The following is an 18144-nucleotide window of genomic DNA, read 5'->3' on the forward strand; positions in this document are numbered from 1 at the left end:
CAGTTTTTATCTGCTTCATAGACCAACCTAACTCCTTGAGCTACCTCAACAAGTTTTTAATGCCTAACATATTTTTCTTATAGTGGCCAGTTCTCCAATAACATGTTGCTATAAAAGGGAAGAACATTTATTTTTGTAAAAAGGTAACACAGCATCATGAAACCACACAAAACTGAGAGCCCAGTGACTGAAATTTAAATTCCATTTCCACTTTTATTAGGTCATTTCAATTCAGAAATGAACACTTTTTTAATCTCTAAAACAAGGGAATAACACACTCACTCTTATATCACTGGGTTGCAAGGTGAATTAAATTGTGAAATTATGGAAAGAAATTTTTAGGGTGTACATTTACTAATTATAATTACTATATAGAATTCACCAAGAATCAGAAAAATTAAAGTTGAACTCCATACAGCATATGAGATCAAGTCTCCTCAATCATCTGAATTTGCTAGGTATAAAGTAAGTCTTGTTGTCTGATGTTGGTCTTTATTATTATTCAAGAATGTAGAGTAAGTAGAGATTAGAGAAATAAAGTGACTAATGTTAACTAGATACTGTGTATCAGGCTTTCTGCTGGGGGTTTTACATGTGATGCTTCATCAACAGCAGAGACAAATGTTATGAAGTAGGCATTTGCTGAAATTTACAAATGCAGAAACAGAACCTGCAAGTGGTTAAGTGATGGTCCCAGGTTTGCGCAGATCTGTCTGTCTCCCATGTGCTAGTGTTTTTCATAGCAAGATATGGTCCAGAGATAGCGGGATCCTCCTTCAGAGTGTATAGTGTAGTATCATTTATCTTGAAACTCAGATCTTTTTTTAATCTACCCTTGTTAATGTAAAAAGAACTTGATTCATCCTTAAATAAACATAATAATAGTTAAAATAATTTTAGTTTTTATTTATTTATTTATTTAAAAGATTTTATTTATTTATTTGAGAGAGAAAGAAAGAGGTCACAAGTAGGCAGAGAGGTGGAAGCAGACTGCCCACTGAGCAGAGAGCCTGGTGTGGGCCTCAATCCAGGACCCTGAGATCATGGCCTGAGCCGAAGGCAGAGGTTTAACCTACTGAGCCACCCAGGTGCCCTAATTTTAGTTTTTATATATATTTTTTAAATTATAAGCACACTTTTTCAAAAGATTTTATTTATCTATTTGGCAAGGAGAGAGATCACAAGCAGATAGAGAGGCAGGCAGAGCCAGAGGGGGAGGCAGGCTCCCCAACGAGCAGAGAGCCCAATGTGGGACTCGATCCCAGGACCCTGAGATCATGACCTGAGCCAAAGGCAGAGGCTTAACCCACTGAGTCACCCAGGTGCCCCTAGTTTTTATATTTTTGAAGATTTATTTACTAGAGAGAGAGACAGAGACAGAGACAGAGACAGAGACATAGGAAAAGAAAAAAAATTGGAGGAGGGGCAGAGGGAAATAATCCCAAGGAGTCTCCCTGCTGAGTGCAGAGCCTGATGGTGGGCTCGATCTCATGACCCATGAGATCATGACCTGAGCTGGAACCAAGAGCTGACCACCAAACAACTGAGCCACCCAAGTGCCCCATAGGTAAAAGAACTTTTAAGTCAAAGAGCACCACTACCAGGATTATGACTAAAATGCAAATAAAATGTAGAAAATAATTTCTAAACAACTAGGAAGGCAAAACAGGCAACTCTTTAGCCAAAATACTGCTATGTTTAAATATGTAAAAGCTCAAAGCTAAAAGGGCATATGAAAGAAGAGAAGAAAAAGTGTCCATTATTTTGCTAGTAAGCCTGGGTTTCTGGGGAGCGTCATGGCATGTAACATAGAAACCAGGACTTTCTGTACCCTGCTGTATTTCTCAATGAAAGGCAATCTGGGCTGCACAGCTTTCCAAAAATATCACATGTGTTGGCGTTCTGAGATTCCTTAAACTAAAATTTGGATGAAAAATTTTTCTTTATAAAATTTATCTCTTAACTACCATGAGAATTTTTGAAATTTAATCCAAAAAATATGATTTGGCTTTTAATCATTTCAAGGATATGAGAAAAATTCTTAATTTTGGCACAGAGCAATTTTATAAAAAACAAAAACAAAAACAAAACTTCAAGTCTTCATTTTTCTTTTCTAAGTAGTTACAATCTCTTACCTCTGTTTTCTTTAAAAGATTAGACTAGTTACTTATTTATTTTGTTATCTCTTGTACACTTAGAAAAGTGAATAAATCTTAGCATTTGCTCCCTATCTGAAACTCATGTATATTTAATGCTTTTCTTATTTTAGTCCTTGTTCACAGTCTAATAATATTACAAACAAGGTTAACATGCAGACATTAAAAATAGACTCTATAATCTTTTCATAAAAAATGTATAGCCAGTTAAAAATCAATAAAGGGCTCAGAAGATTCAGGTACTTTTCCCATGTATAACATTTATTGGTTTCACTGCAGTGACTTTAAAATAAAGTATATCACTTATCATTTATTGGCCATACTCCTAGATATGACACCGAAAGTTAACAGTTTTTGACGTGTCCTGATTTTTGGTCTTGACCCTTTACTGCCGAAGTGTAAAGATCCAAAATTATCAGTTAGATCCTGTACTTCCTTTCTCAGAAACAGAAGGCAAGGTCAAACAAAGCACCATTTTCAAAATAATATTAATGTTCCAAAATACCAGGCCTTTACCAACAAGAAGGTACACCCAACAGTGACTTTGTCCTATGTTCACATAGTTATGACTCAGACCACAAAGCACTTTTGGAAATCACTTTAAGAATATGGGTGCTGGAATCCAAATTCTCATTTTATTCACTTAACCAGCTATGTGACTCTGGGCATTCAGTTTTTTCAGGACTCAGTTTTCTCGATGTGAAGTCGGGATCATTAACAACACTGGAGTCAAGGATTGTTGTGATCATTAAATGAGATGTTTGCAAAATGCTTAGGAAAATATGCATTCAATAAATAGTGGCAAATGATAATCCTTATTATAATAGTATAATATTTTTATATTGATTCTCCACCTAAGCCTTAGCAAAAGTGATGCTAGTTCTCATAGGCAGAACAGATCATAAAAGGTATTCCCGTAGCTTGTGTCATCAAATAGGAAAGGTCACATTTAGTAGCAATTTGGTAACAGTTTCTTTTTATCTGGCTTAAATTAAATATTTTTTCTGGTATTAAAATCTTTTTTTACCAATGCCATTTGGATCCATCCAGTCTGGACCTTCTTTAAAAAAATACCAAAACCAATTATATTAGCCTGTGAATTTATAAAGGCAACAAAGATGAAAACTTGAGAATTGAACTCCTAGAATTAATGGACTATGGAATGAACTATATCTAGTTTCTTAACCAGTCAAATGGGGCACAGATATATCTGCAAATAATACTGTCATGTATTTATCATTCGACCTCTCATCTAGAAGAAGCAAATAGTGGTGCATCTGTCTGGTTCTGGTTATACGTGCCCTTTTGTTTTTGGATTCTGTATTATTCTCTAATTCTCTTTAGGGCATTAATACTGGTCCTTGCTCTATACCGAGTAATGCTGATTCAGACTAGATCTGAATAATGTCTGCCCAGTATTTTGAGCACTTAGAGTTTTCAGGGTTTTTTATTTTAAGATTTTATATATTTATTTTTGAGAGAGAGAATGAGAGAGCAGGGTGTGAGGGGGAGCAGAGGGGGAGCAGACTCTGAGCTGAGCATGAAACCCAGTGTGGGGCCTAATCCCACAACCCTGAGGTCATAACCGGAGCCAAAACCAAGAGTCAGACACTCAGCTGACTGAGCCAACCAAGCACCCCAGAATTTTCATTTCAGTGCTAATAGTTGTTCAATGCAAAGTAATTCCAGTAGAGACTTTTCATCAGCTACTTGTCCCTAACTCTAAAACATTTTGTCTCACAAATTTATGAAGAGGTTTGAAGTGCAACTCTTATTTCATTTAACAAATGCCGGGGATAGCTTCATGCAAAGTATTTCTGTGACTTTCTTCTGAAGTATTCTCCTTCAGTGGTTTAGATGAAAGCAGAACAATTTATGTTATGGAAATTCTATTGAATGCTCTTTTCCTATGACTAAAAGACATGGACTTTTTTTAAAAAAGATTTTATTTATTTATTTGACAGAGGGAGAGGGAGAAGCAGACTTCCCGCTGAGTAGGGAGCATGATGTGGGACATGATCTCAGGACCCTGGGATCATCACCTGAGCCGAAGCCAGGCACTTAAGTGACTGAACCACCCAGGAACCCCAAAGACATGGATTTTAACACATACCCCAGGAGCCCCTCCATTCTCCCTAATTCATCTCAGATATTATAATAACATTATAGTCACATTCTTTCTGCCAATCTGAATTAAGGCTCATGGTTTGTTCATCTATTTATTCAAACATGTGATGTGTGTTTACTGTATGGCAGGCACTGTTCTAGGTGCAGTGAAAGCAGAGACCAAAACCTGCTCTTGTATAGCTTAGAATCTACAACATGAGAAAAGAGAGATAATCACCAAACGAAAAAGTAAAATATGTGAAAAGAGAGACTGTAATAAAATGGCAAGGAAAGAATACAACAAGGGAAAAGGAGAGGGAGTGAAAAGGAAGCGGTGTGTCATTTTAGGTAGGACGGTCAAAAGAATGCCAAGGAAGCCCTGCACTGTTGGGAGGGAATATATTTTAGAAGAAGGCTTGACCAGTGAGAATACCCTAGGGAGGGAGCATGCCTGGTGTGCTCTGGGTCCACCAAGAAGGGTGGGGTAGCCAGAGTAGTAGGAGTAGTAGGAATAGGAGATCAGGGGAGAAGTAGGTCAGGGAAAGCCATCAGTGGCACCAAGTCATCATATAAGACCTTGTAGGCTACTTTAAGAACTTTGGCTTTAATTCCAAGAGAGAAGAGAAGTGATTAGAGGGTTTTTTAGCAGAGAAGTGACCTAAGCTGACTTAGGTTTAAATAGTAACCCTCAGACTGAAAAGGAGAAAGGGCAGAGGAGGAAACATTTTGGTAATACTTGAGGTCAGAGATGAAATGTTCTAGACCCGCAGAGAGATGGTAAGACCTGGTTGGGTTCTGGATATATATTGAAGATAGAGCTGATGGATTTTTGGGGTGGATTTAATGTAGGATAAGCACAAAAGACAGGAGTCAGGGATGAAGGTTGAGGTCACAAAGAGAAAAATGAGGGTTGAAGATTCATTAACTGAGAGGAGAGAGAAGGTAGGAAACACTCATCAAGGAGAGTGGAGGAGGGGCACCTGGGTGGCTCAGTGGGTTAAGCCGCTGCCTTCGGCTCAGGTCATGATCTCAGGGTCCTGGGATCGAGTCCCGCATCGGGCTCCCTGCTCAGCAGGGAGCCTGCTTCCCTCTCTCTCTCTGCCTGCCTCTCTGTCTACTGTGATCTCTCTCTGTCAAATAAATAAGTAAAATCTTTAAAAAAAAAAAAAAAAAAAAAAAAGAGAGTGGAGGAGAGAGTAAGGGCAGCAGAGCGTGACTGCCAGGCAGCACTGAGGACCTGCTCAGGGGATGGGGTCCAGCTCGCATGGGTGGTGGTTTTCCCGCAGCCATAGTCAGACATGGACTCACAGGCAGTTATTTATAGAGTGTCATACATGACAAGGAATGTGGCGTAGCTAAGCATGTGGAGTCCAGATAGAGAAAGGCGAGTCAACTGAGGGTGCATGGAAGGGGACGAATAAGATGATTTTAAAGATTATTCATGGAACGTAGCTCCAGCAAGTGAGGATGGGCACACAAGATGTATCCGGTTTATAGTTGATAAATGATACATGAATGAATGGACCCAGACATTTGGCCAGTCACTTAAATTAATCTGAGTCTCAAATTATCCATTCTTGAAGTGAAAAATAATAATACCTATGGTGTCAAATAACAGTTACCTTTGTTGCATGTCTATAATGTGCTTATCACTGTACTGCACACCGTATAATCTATCTGCTTAACATACTTCTCTATCTCAGAAGGAGACTACTGGGGGCTCACATTATATGTGTGAAAACCCATTGTGTTAGGTACACTCAGGAGACCAAAGTAGGGCTCTGTCGATTGTAGTTAGATGGAATTTAATTAAGTCGTATGGCCGTGACTGATGATTTCACTCAGACTAGAGCAGCCGGATGGACAGGTTTGGAGGAAGTTCTAATAAGTTCATTGTTTCCTACTTAATCAGAATTGTCATTATTTCTTTCAGAGAACTTGTAATTCTGTGTAATACTTAGGAAAGTTCTGGTCATGCTTCTTCAAACTTCTATTCTGCTTTCTAGATGGAAGGAAAGTTTTATCAGATTATGTTTACAAACCATTTCTTAAGGCAATATTCCTTCAAAGTGGAGAGGAGCCTTTTTTTGGAAACTTGAGAATATATCCACATGCTTCGGTTTGAGAAATACTTCATTAAAATTTGGGTGTTCCTTCAGTAATCACTTGACATCAATTGACACAGTCATAAACATGACCAAGAAATTACTAGATGATATTTAGTTAAATGTGATTATCCAGATGATCCAGAATATACTTCTATTACGTTTTTTGATTGGCGCTAAAATGAAAATGTCAAATAAAACATTCTCAGAGAAGCCTGAGATCCTTAAGAACACATCAAGGGATTCCAGACTGAGAAAAGCCCCTTTAGATGAAGTGCTTCTCTCAGGATCTAATTTCCTCTTACGCATGTTCGTGTTAACCAGCTTCAGCTTCAGAGAGTGAACTTTTCCTGGTTGTGTTTCCAGAGGCTAAGAGATAGATATATTTGTACCTGATCTGTCGATGCACTGACTACATTTACTGAACAGAGTAGAATAACTGGGTGAATGAAGCAGACTCCTACTTAACCTCCATAGGGTACATACTATTCATTAGCTCCCCCAGTGCACAAACACTGAGGTATCCTTTTTCTTGTGCTATGTGCCACATTAAGTATAGAGGTTACATAGGTCAATAGGATTTGATTCTCGCCCATGATAAACCATGCCGGGAAGATAAACAGAGAACACAAATGCAATAAATTGGAAAAAGAACCGAACTTTGCGAATGCTCAGAGGATAAACTAAGCCAGCTTGTGAGTCTTAGAAAACTGGAAATTGATATGAGATGCAATTTGTAGGAATCATTTTGTAATGATGGAAAGCAGCGTAATGCTGTGTTCCTTGGAAGATTCCTAAAGCCAACTTCATTGTTTGATGGCTCCTTCCTTACTCTCTCCGTGTTCTTAACCACATTTGGTTAGTTTTTAATTAAAATTGTAAAAAATGGGGAGAAAATTAGAAGTCAGTGTAATTCTCTAATAATATGACTAGATTTTTATTTTATATGGGTACCTTGAAATGTAAATTTGGTTTCTAGCACAGTTCGGCATACCGTAAGTGTTCAGTAAATGTTTTAATATGTGAATAATATTCAATGGTTATTTTGTTTTGAATTTAAGCTTTCTCTAGTCTACATTAAATTTAAACTCTGTACCATGTTTTTATCTGAGTTTAATATTTTGTACAAATTTATTTCTTCACTTGTGCCTCCTTCGAAGTAGGAGGATGGGGAGGCACCTGGCTGACTCAGTCAGTAGAGCATACAAATCTTAATATCAGGGTTGTAAGCTCAAGCCCTGTGTTGACTGTAGAGATTACTTAAAATAAAATATCTAAAAAAAAAGAAGAAGAAGAAGTAGGAGGGTAGGGCACATACTGGTATTAGCTCTGGAACTTTTTTTAGGTCCTGTTCCCTCTTTTTGCTTTCCTTCCCTCTGAGATTCTGCCACTCTTTCCCTCTCTTCAGTCTCATCCTTGCCCCCTGGAGGCACATCCCCTCCAGGCTGCGGCACTGAGAAGTTCTTATATTTCATTTAAAAAAAAAAAAAAAAAGCTACTGATTGGTTCTGTTACATACTCCTTTTTGCTTACTGATTTTGATAAATTCTATCTTAGAGGGAGAAAATCCAGGTTTGGTTTGCTTTTTGTTTTAAGATGTTACTTATTTATTTGACAGGGAGAGAGTGAGAGCACAAACTGGAAGACAAAGGGAGAGGGAGAAGCAGTCTTCCTGCTGAGCAGGAAGCCTGATGCTGGGCTGGATTCCAAGACCCTGGGATCATGACCTGCCAGAGGCAGCTGCTTAACTGACTGAGCCACTCAGGCACCCCAAAATCCAGGTTTTCAATGCCCTCTTTCAAGATGAGTTGATTGAAATATTAAATGAGTCAGTGATAAATATACAAAGGCAAGATTTATTCTCTTGGATATTTTCTTTAAAGTCTTCTGGAAATTATACTCTCATTACTTGTCATCTGATCTAAGAACCACAAAATTTTATTACAGTAAGAAACTTAAGGGCTCAACCATTCTAAACCCTTTCCTTCAGTTTTACTTAAAATTAAAACTAGCTAAACTTGACATGGATATAATAACATTTTAGAATACATTATAGAATTCTTTTCTAATTTGTCACATTTGGACTTTCTATGTCTAGAAAGAGGATAATTTTTCTCCTTAACTACTGACTTCTTATGGGAGACTGAGATATTTCCTATTCCACAGAATATCAAATAGAATTAATGAGAAACTCAAGTCTAAAGAAAGCTAAATAGAATTGTAATGCAGGATCCATAGTTTGGTTTTTTTTTTTTTTTTTTAATAATTGTAGGGGTTAAGAGTATAGTTTCTGAGCTAGAATCACCAGATAGTTCAAAAGCTCATAACGCTCAATTTAAGGTTAAGTGAGTTAATGTAATTAAAAGCTTAAAACAGAGCCTGACATGTAAGAAGAAGTTATAATAAGTTTTAGCTATTATTTAAAAAATTTGCTGTCAACTTTCAGAGTTAATATTTAAATCCCTTTAACCCATGACTATCATAATAAGTAGCTCAAATAGTGTTCTTCCTTTGAGCTTCATATGCTGTTACGCTTTAGCACATGCAAAGTCAAATATGAAAGAAATAATTTGTCCAGTATTTCTCACAGAAATTAACTAAAGAAATGAGACCATGTGAAAACATTTAAATTAGGAGAGTTAAAGCTTTCAGTAAAAAAATAGCACCTCTTTGAATTATTGGCAAGGGTGATTAAGAATGGACCAGGTTCCCGTCTGTTTCCTAGGTTTCATTGGAACTGAAAATACTTTTTAAAGTCAATCAATTAAAAAAAAATAATAAAGTCATTCAATTCTGCATGTATTAATAATTTCCCTAGTCCAGGTAAACATTATATGTCAGTCTCAAAAATGGTCAATTCAACTCATTGTATTTAACCAACTCTCAGCTAGAAAACAGGAGTGAGGAGTATATGCATTTATTACTTTTGGCACCTAACCAGGAAATTATAATATTTTACATTTGTATATTATTTTATAGATTCAAAATAGCATAAACATACTTTATCTTATATTCTTCTTAAACTATCTGAAGTAGGCAGAGTTGGAAATTTCACCATTTTATGAATGAAGAAACAACTTTATTATTTTTTTAAAGATTTTATTTATTTATTTGACAGTGAGAGATCACAAGCAGGCAGAGAGGCAGGCAAAGAGAGAGAGAGAGAGGGAAGCAGGCTCCTTGCTGAGCAAGGAACCCAATGTAGGACTCAATCTGAGGACCCTGAGATCAGGGCCTGAGCTGAAGGCAGTGGCTTAACCCACTGAGCCACCCAGGCACCCCCAAATGAAGAAACTTTAAATCATGTTGTTCATACCGGAGAGAAGCTAGGAACTCATATTTCACTTTGCCTCCAGTGCACCTTGCCCCCTGCCACAGCCCCAGATGCACCTGTGGTTCTGCATAGACTTTGCCCCTGTCCTCAAAGCAAAGAGCTTTCCCTTGTATCATCATCATCCTTCATGTTGGATCACAGCGTTCACATACAATAGGAATAATTAAGTTCCAAAAATTCAAATAAGCATGCCTCGGAAACCAATCCTCTCTTAGAACGGTCCTGATGAGCGTCAGGTTTTCACTTTTTTGGTCTGCAAGGACATCTAGTTTCCCCAAGATACCCTCATGTCTTGGGTCTTGCCAAAACCTGCTTAGTTTTTTGTTTGTTTTGTTTTGTTTTGTTTTCTGTCTAGAGCACCTGTGTACACTCTCTCTCTGACACACATGTGTGTGCATGTATGCACGTGCGTTGTGGAAGGTTTCACCAGAAACAAAACAGAACAAAATAAACCCCACAGTCAACACTTGCTCATTGGCAGGGCATTCTATTTTTCTTTCTTGGACTTTATGTTTTAACATTTTAAGTTTTTCATTGTTTCATTCATCAAGTATGTATTTCTCAGCTCCATAGCTTCTTTGTCCCTCTTGATCTTCGTAAGATTTTGAAGAATTTTCAGAACTCTTTCTTCTTCCAGGCTAGCTCATCATCATACTTAAATCCATTCTCTGTATTCTGGGGATTATATGGTAGAAAGATTTGATGGGGCTGGACAGGGGTAAAGACCGGTAGCCAACAACAGAGCAACCATCCAGAAGCACTATGGATATCTGGGTGGCCCTGAATCATAGATGACATGGAGATCTAGAAGTAGATTTTACAAAGTGATACTTTCTTTCTCTCTATTTTAAAGTTTTAATTTTTTAAAAAAATTGTATTTATTTATTGGAGAGAGAGCACACAAGCAGGGGGAGTTCCAGAGGGAGAGGGAGAAGCAGGCTCCTTGCTGAGAGCATGACCTGAGCCTGAGGCAGATGCTTAACCAACTGAGCCACCCAGGCACATCACAAAATGATATTTTCAAAGCATTCTTATTCTAAGCATTTTCCCTATGAAATGATCAACGAGCTACCAAATTCCGAGCCTCATTGTCAGTTAGAAAATACCTTACTAAAAATTCATCATTTTGGGAATTATAAAGAGAAAGCCTTGGAGAGCTGAGAATAACTCACTAGTAAAACAAGTTTCCTCATGGATCATCATAGTTTCGTTTCCTTTTTAAATCAGAAACTTTTGGAGACCAACGAAAGACATGATAGAATCAGTTAAATTGTGTATGATGAAGAGGACACATTGGTTGCTGTGCTGTTCCCAATCTTCATAAAAACTGAATGAATCTTTAATTCTATAACAGTGAGTACTGTAGAGCAACTACCGTGGAGGAGGTAGGAAAGGTAAAGCTAGATTATGGCTGGGTATAAGGAGTGAAAATTGGGTTGGGAATATATAAACAAGTTATTGTTGTTTTGATTTTGAGTTCTTTTTCTCCATGTATAGATAACTTCTTTTGCTGATGTCATTTATGCCAATGGAACTGTGAAATTATAAATCATATTTCATAATTATTTGTATCTCTGTATGTGAGCATTTTGTTCCTCTTGTAAAAAAGCTGATTTAAGATGTCACTGATAGAGGAGTCCCCTTTAGAGACTAGGGGTCAACTTTTTCCTTTCTTTTCTCTACTATTGCCCTTTGATTGTCCCCATTTTACTCTCCATCTTTTTCTTCTAATATTTTTTAAGAACTCATATATTTCAGTTGCCTCCTTCCAAATATTTACATTTTAATAGAATTAAGGAAGTTATGTAAGTTAGTTGTAGTTTTCTGATATGCATATACAGATTGGAGTACCCTTAACTCAAATTGTAAGATTTGCAAAATAGAGTAGCCAGAGGTTTGAGGAGGGGAGGGAAACAACAACAAAAAAGCCACAGACAAGTCTATGTAGCATAGAGATGATTTTCAGTTGTTTAATTAAAAATATTTTGGGCTCTTTGGGAACAGAATATATGACACATATCCACTGCTTCTCCCTTAGAACCTAGAACCTAGAGATGAGCACTTGGTGGATACCTGGCAAACACTTGTTGAATATGGATTTGTACTAAGATACAAAACAGCTAAATGGATTTTGTTGCAAACATTTAGCTTTTATGTATGTTTAGCTGTACCTGCTTGAATCTGTTCTTCACTTTTCCAGATGGACTACTCTATATCTTTTCTGTATGTGCCAGCAAACATAACTAACACTCGAATGGCTCTATAAAAATTTTTATTATCTGTCTGTTTTACCTGGGGTTTCATGCACTAGTTTTATATGATCATAGAAAAGCAGCCGATGGGTAAAATAGCTCATAAAATCAAGAGAAATGGTGAATACAGCTTACTATAAAATCTGATTATAAATAATGTTATAAAATTGCTTTATAAAATTTTAATAGAAGTGCTAAACAAAAAAATCTGCCTTTTAAGATTGATTAATTTGCATATGGTTGGGGCACCTGGGTGGCTCAGTTGGTTGAGCATGGGACTCTTGATTTTGGTTCAGGTCGTGATCTCAGGGCTAAGAAAACGTTGTTCCTCAAAGGACTGCTGCCTCCTTCAACTTGCCTTTAGCCCTAGAAAGTGGTGGTGGGGGGGGTCTATCAATCTGACCACAACTGCTGCCTTCCCACCTGCCCCCTTTATGCACATTCTGACTGCCCCTCCCCCCATCAGCAGCTGCACTCCCAGATCCTCTGCTATCACCTGCAGCAGGATGGCCAGACATGCAGCAGGCAACATAGCACACGAGCTCCATCCCTCAGAAGCCCCAGACCAACAAGTCTGTCTACAACAGCTATAACTGGGGGGCCCACTGAGGCCCTGACCCTCATCTTCTCCCAGTCCCATCTTCTGAGAGAGCTTCTCAGCCGGCAACTACGGAAACAAGATCAAAGAGAGAAAGGACTGGGGGGCGGTATCTACTGCCCCCCAACCCCCAGTGGCCCACCCCATGCCTCAGCTTCATGTCTGTCCCATTCCCATACCATCCTCACTCTGCTGTATGTATTATCGGATTTGTATTTTCTGCTTTTTTTTTTTTTTTTCTCTTTTCCTTTCCTCCTCCCTCCTTACATTCAAGATTATGGAACTTTGCTGTGGGCCTTGCCTGCCTGCCTGCCTGCCTTCCTTCCTTCTCCGCCTCCTGTTCACCCTGGTGATGTATGGGTGAGGTGGGGAGGTGGGACCCCCAAATATATGTCAGCCCAACAGCCCTGAGTCTCCTCCTTTATTATTAGGAAAGAAAACAACAAAAAGTGGCATCATGAATATGAACAACATTGTCAGATGAATTAGTTGAAGTATTTTTTTTTTTGTACTATGTCCTCAAATTTTTTTTAAAAAGATTCTATTTATTTATTTATTTATTTGTCAGAGAGAGAGAGAGAGAGAGAGTGCACAAGCAGGCAGAGTAGCAGGCAGAGGCGGAGAGAGAAGCAGGCTCCCTGCTGAGCAAAGAACCGGATGCGGGACTCCATCCCAGGATACTAGAATCATGACCTGAGCCAAAGGCAGCCACTTAAACGACTGAGCCACCCAGGTGTCCCCTATGTCCTCAGATTTAATGGATTAATGTGCCTTGTATGTATAAAAAGAAAACCTCTGGAGAAAAAAAAAAAAAAAGAAGACACCCAGCTGGTCCTAAAGTCACTGGCCTCATCCTATCAGTGGCCCTGTCCGTGCTTTTGCCTGAGCACAAGTCTGAGCCCCTCCCACTAGAAGGAATGTGGGATGGAAGCCTACCACCCCCACTGTGCATTTCTGGACTCCTATCCCTAAGTCCGTGGACCTGGGCCCCTTGACTTGGCCTCACGGCATTGGAGGTCCCAGAGACCCTGGGTAAGGACAAAAAGGAAAGAAAGCCAGAGAAGTTGAAATGCTACATTTGTTTGGCACCTGGGGGGATCTTAGCCTGCTGGAATGGAATGCAGATGACTTCCTTATTTTCTTTGGGGATCTGAGCAATGAGGTGAATGATGACCTCTTGGCATGACAGTCAACTGCTTCCCATCCTTTCTGAAGGCTGAGGTGATCTGCGACAAGTCTGAGGCGAGACCAGGGGTTAGTCAGCTGTCAAGGAGCCCAGCAACTATGCACAGACCATATGCACACCGGGTGTGAGATGAATGGGAAGTAGTGAGCTCGTGCCCCATCACGCTGCACGGGGGCAGGTGGGAGGACTGGAAGCTGGACTTGGTATGCAAGAAGCAGAAGGAGAAGAAATCGAGTGTATGATGGGGTCTGTGGCCAGGCACCTTCTCCCTCCCTCCTGGGGACTGGCTCCTTTCCACAGTTCTCTTTGGAAAACCCCCAACTATTCACCCACACATCCTCCCCCAAAGCAGCTTCAATAAAATTATATTCATTTTTTTAAAAAGGCTAAAACAGTGGCACACAACTTGTGCTTATAATCATTGTCCTCACATTTTCATTGTTATCATTATCATCATTTTTATAGATCAGATCATTAGAGGACAAAGAGGTCAAGTGTAGGAGCAGAGCAAGGAACAGACTGCATTTCTGATTCCCAACACCATGTAATTATTTCTGCAGCTGACCACACTGTCTTAGAAAAGAAAATAGAAAGATAAAAGGAACGGAAGAAAGAAAAAAAAATCAATTTCAGTCAGTTGCATACAGATGAGAAACATTTAGCCTTTTAACAACCTTAAAAGGAAAGATTTCCAGCCAGTGACAAGGATACTCTTCCGTTGTCTCACTCAGTTAGTGTTGTTTTTCTGTTTTTTTAATCTATTTTCTTCCAGATGTGTTGATCCACCAAGTAGCTAATTAGAATTATCAACCATATTAATCAAAGCATAATTGCTGTCTGTGACCACTGTGAGATAAGGAGTCAAACTCGGTAGAAGCACTTGGCATGATGCTGTTTTAAGATGCAAAAGGCCTGAAGAATTTTTACATTAATGTTTCGGTGGCACAACCCATACACACATACACTCATATGCGACATCATTAAAAACGAAACTAAACAGTTTAAGATAAAAGCAAAACCAAGGAAAAAGAGGAATTAGAGAACTTGTGGTAATTAATTCTGATGGATACTGAATTTATTCTGTGTTTCCTGGAAATCAGTAAAAGAGACCAACGCACTGATTTATGCAGTTTTCCTAAATTAAAGTTTAGTAAAAAGAAGCACAGAAGCTTTTCCTATTACTAAACTTTTTCCTGTTACTGAAACTCAATGATGGTTAATCCAGAGAACCCATATAAAATAAACACAAGGATATAAATATTGCTCAGATGGACATTTCTTATATTCACTTTACATATAAACCAAATATGTAGCAATATATTCTAAGTCAGCAAAGCCATTTCTGTAGGGAATAGAGATAACATACTCCAGGTGCATTGTTTTCTGGTGATCTAACTGAATATCTAACCTGACATTAATTTAAAATTGAGAATGAATAGTTATTGTTTCTGCTCAATATGAATTGTTTCAGAAGATTCTTTGGCTATAACTCAGTAAGCTCATGATCAGTGTTCTAATAAATGCAGAAACTGACAATATGTTTTGGATATGTGCCTCAAATACTATATGTGTGGGAAGCACTACTGGGAAAGTCCCAGAACCTACTCTGTATGTGCTCCCAAATATAAAAGATCTGACTAGGAATGGCTGGGTGGCTCAGTTGGTTAAGCGTCTGCCTTTGGCTGAGGTCATCATCTCAGAGTGCTAGGATTGAGCCCCACATTGGGCTCTCTGCTCAGTGGGGAGTCTGCTAGTTCCTCTGGTCCTCCCCCTCACCATTTTTTTTCTCTCTCAAATAAATAAATAAAATCTTAAAAAAAAAAAAAATCTGACTTCTTGGGCCCGTCTATCTCCTCATTTCCTTACCTGACAAAGTGAAGAATTTCGAACAACAACATAACATCCTTTGAAATATAGGCCAGTACTACTAATTGACCATGGTAAGTGAAAGCATGTCAGTGTGGCTCCTGTGGGAAATTTGATTTTTAGAAACATGACTTCAGGGATTAACCAAAATGGGTTAACTGCAAAATAAATGTATTCTCTAGGAGTTAGCTGAGTTGTACTATTGAATGGGATTATTTATCACTTTTCATTTAAACATGATTAACTTATACATTAGCTTATAGTCACAAGATAAAATATTTTTCATTTAAGTCTAGTTGATGCTGAGTTGCTTTTTCTGATCACAGTTATTCAACATATTCAATTGCTAATTAAATCTATTTTTGGTTAGAAATTCTGGAACCAAAAAATTAAGCGTGAAGCAAATTGCTTGTCGTCTATTTTCTACAGCTAATTCAATAATATGATAGCAGTAATGTGATAGTCCCAACTTGGTTGCATTCTAAAAGAAGGTAGATTAAAAATTTATAGCATTTATAACTAGAATGTCAGGCATCATCTGTATCTTTATAACTGCTCTAATTTCAGTAGTATTCGTATCACAGAAATTTAAAAGACCCATGTATATCCTGAATTCAATTTATATATTATATACAGTTTGGTTTCTGAACTAATGCCTCATATGGAAAATTTTAATCATATTCTTGGCAATGTTGTCAATGAAATGCAACCATATTTCAGTGATGTAGTAGGATCTTTGTGTCTCCTGAAAGGGTACTTTTTCATTGGAAAATTTTTTTAACTTAGAGCATCAGCTTTGTCATTAATTGAGAAGAAAGCTAGCCAATTATTTAAGAAGTTAAAGCAAGTTAAAGCTTTTAGCTGAGTGGATACTATAGAGTCAAAGGAGAAGGATACCCCAGAAGGGAAATTGAGAAGGTTATTGAAAATCCTCTAAACATCGGAGTTGACCAGTCATGGAATTGAAGAAAATTTTACACCTTTTATTTATTTTTTTTAATTTTTAAAATATTTTTAAAATTTATTTTATTTTTTTAATTTGTTTTTAAAGATTTCATTTACTTATTTGACAGAGAGGGAGAGATCACAAGCAGGGGGGTGGCAGAGAGGGAAGGACAAACTCAGCAAGGAGCCTGATATGGGGCTCGATCCCAGGACCCTGTTATCATGACCTGAGCTGAAGGCAGACACTTAACCAACTGAGCCACCCTGGTGCCCCAATTTACTTATTTTAGAAAGAGAGAGAAAAGGAGAGAGCACGTGCATGAGTGTGTTAGTGGGGGAGGGGCAGAGGCAGAGGCAGAGAGAATCTCCAACACTTTCCACTCAGAGTGCAGAGAGCCCAGTGTGGGGCTTGATCTCACAACCCTGAGAAATCATGACCTGAGCCAAACCAAGAGTCAGATCAGGCATCCCAACTTTACACCTTTTAAACACCTTAATTCTCGAACATTTTTATTTTAAAAGTAGAATGTTGTATTCAGAATGCCACTGTTGAGATCATTTTCAAACCAGTCTAGGCACCCATTTTAACTAATCACGAATTGATGAGTAGTTAAAAATGCTTGACTCTTTTTTAAAAATCATTTATCTTTATTTTCATAATTTAATATTTAGCAACATTACATAGTATATATTGAGCAATTGATTTACTAAGCTTTCTCTTTATAAAATTTATAAAAAAAGATTGCCTGATTTATAGGCTGATCCCACATACTGCCCATATTATAGAATTTTGACTTAAATGAAGGTCAGATTCAGGCCATTGTATCTTAGAGAAACTGACCATTGGGGAGTCATTTTTCTAGTTCACATTGTTCTTGAGATGAAACTGCTGTCAAATCTAAAACTTTGGCATGCAAACAGTGATATAGCTGGTAAATGTCTAACAACTGGCTCTGAGGGATGGGAGAAGGGGAGCCCTGATACATATTATTTGTTGATTTGCAGAGTGAAACATTTCCATGACAGAATAGGAAGACATGATACTGAGAAATACTAAATTAAGGAGCTAAGAGAGAAATCCCTGGCAAATATTGAAAACATTGAGGAGATGCTTTATTTTTCTCTTCCTTCTGTCCTCCTTTTTCAGCTGATCACAGCTCAGAAGCCTTGGGCTTGGTCTGGGAAATCTTGTAACTGGGGTGCAAGGATATATGAGCATCTGGCTTTGGGTGTCCCAAATATACCAGGCTTTGCCAATCAGCCCTGACAAAATCCAGCGGCAGAGAGATGAGTGGGGGTGAAACAAGGCAGGGATTTATTTCAGTGAGGCCAGCACCAAGAAGACAGTGGACCAATGTCCCAAAGACTGTCTGTCTCCAAAGTGCCGAAAATAATTCTAGGTTTATGTAAGAGAAGTGTGGGATCGAAGTTGCTGGGTGTGTAGATGGGCAGGAAAGGTCCGTCCATCATAGTTGAGCGGTCAGTCATGCGGGGTCTCAATGGTGTCAGATCAAGGCAGTTGTACTGCTTGATGGGGTAGTTTCAGTTCCTATCACAGGATGCTTAGCTCACCAAGTCTTTTGCCTGCGTTAAAAG

The 18144-nt window shown here is 38.3% G+C and overlaps 1 protein-coding gene across 50 annotated transcripts in view; it reads left to right on the plus strand.

The window, feature by feature from the left end:
• The window catches only part of ANK2 (ankyrin 2), a 664974-nt gene that overhangs the window by 463939 nt on the left and 182891 nt on the right, over nt 1-18144 (plus strand). The gene's annotated exons all lie outside the window — the stretch shown is intronic.

The sequence above is a fragment of the Mustela erminea genome, chromosome 2 (assembly GCF_009829155.1).
Source record: "Mustela erminea isolate mMusErm1 chromosome 2, mMusErm1.Pri, whole genome shotgun sequence".
NCBI classification, from domain to species: domain Eukaryota; kingdom Metazoa; phylum Chordata; class Mammalia; order Carnivora; family Mustelidae; genus Mustela; species Mustela erminea.